Consider the following 1,565-nt stretch of genomic DNA (forward strand, 5'->3'; position numbering starts at 1 on the left):
TTGAAAAGAAGCAGTGGCGGTTTTGCTGTCGACGAGTTAGTTTGGCTGTACAACCCACAGCGAAAGAAAGGACGTTCTCCAAAGCTCCAGCGAGGGTGGGAAGGACCTTATCAAGTCATCACCCGCTTGAATGACGTCGTCTACCATATTCAGGAATATCGGAAGCCGAGAGCAAGAATGAAGATCGTTCATTTGGATAGACTGGCTCCGTACCATGCGGACACCGGAACGAAAGCTGTTCGGGACGAACAGAACTAAGAAGGGGGTAATGTTATAACCGTGCTACCGAACGCATTAGATTCTAGCGTATTCTAGAATGTTCTAGTGACTGGAGCATTCTGGAGTATGCTAGAATCGGACCATCTAGAAGAATCTAGAAACGACGCTTGCGAAGAGTATATAAGCGCACGTCGCAAGATTAGCGATTAGTGAAATCCGTGATTAGTGAAATTCGTGATTTTGTAAATTCGTGACTCTGTGATTTTGTGAATAGCGATTCGGTGAATTATTTAAAGCGATATTTGATTTGTTTTGTCATAGCGATAGATTTTGAACAATTTAAAAGTTAATTGTTGTGTTAATTTGAATTTGCTAGAAATAAACAATTAGTTGATTTCTTCTGTAAATAAAGTTTAATAACTAATAACTGTTTGGAGTATTTTATTCAATCGAAGATTTGAACCCGTCGTAAATCGGTTACGACGGCGAGTATTCAATTAGTGTCATGTGCTCCTGTTGAAAAGTTTGATGATTTAGCTGAAGGACTGAAAGATGCGTTGGCTGCAGTAAATATTTGGATGTCACAAAATGGAATAAAATTGAACAAAGATAAAACCAAGTTAGTGCCAATTGGTACATGGCAGCAGACATCAGAAATACATCGAGATGCATTAGAAATGTCATTGTTAAATTTGAAAGATCATCCACAATTCTGGGCTTCACACTTGATGCTAATCTGACCATGAAGGATCATATACGGGGTGTCGTAAAGTCATGTTGTTTTCATCTACGTCAGTTGCAGCGCATTAAGAGATTCGTCAGCAAGCCCGCTTTGATGGCATTAGTTCATTCATTTGTCCACTCACGTTTGGACTACTGCAACAGCCTACTGTATGGTGTTTCAGCGAATGAAATTGCACTGTTGCAATCTGTACAGAATAGAGCAGCTAAAGTAGTAATGGGTGGACGAAAGTATGATCACGTGACTCCATTGATTAAGGATTTGCACTGGTTGGTAATTGAAAAGAGGATTGTTTTTAAAATTTGCTTATTAATGTTCAAGTGTTTAAATGGTTTGGCACCACGATATCTGACGGAGATGTTTACACTCAAAGATATGACTGCTCAAAATTTTGTCTTGAGATCAAACGATCAGAATAACTTGACAGATCGGGTGTCAAAATTGAAGATTGGGTCTCGTAACTTTGCTGTATGTGGTACGAAAATATGGAACAGTCTTCCATGCGTCATTCGTCGACCAGGGATTTCACTGTTGCAGTTTAGGAGAGAATTGAAAACACACAATTGAAGTTGTGAATAGTATGTTGCATGTTGCTTTTGTTGTT

The sequence above is a fragment of the Helobdella robusta genome, assembly GCF_000326865.2.
Source record: "Helobdella robusta unplaced genomic scaffold HELROscaffold_1371, whole genome shotgun sequence".
Lineage (NCBI taxonomy): Eukaryota > Metazoa > Annelida > Clitellata > Rhynchobdellida > Glossiphoniidae > Helobdella > Helobdella robusta.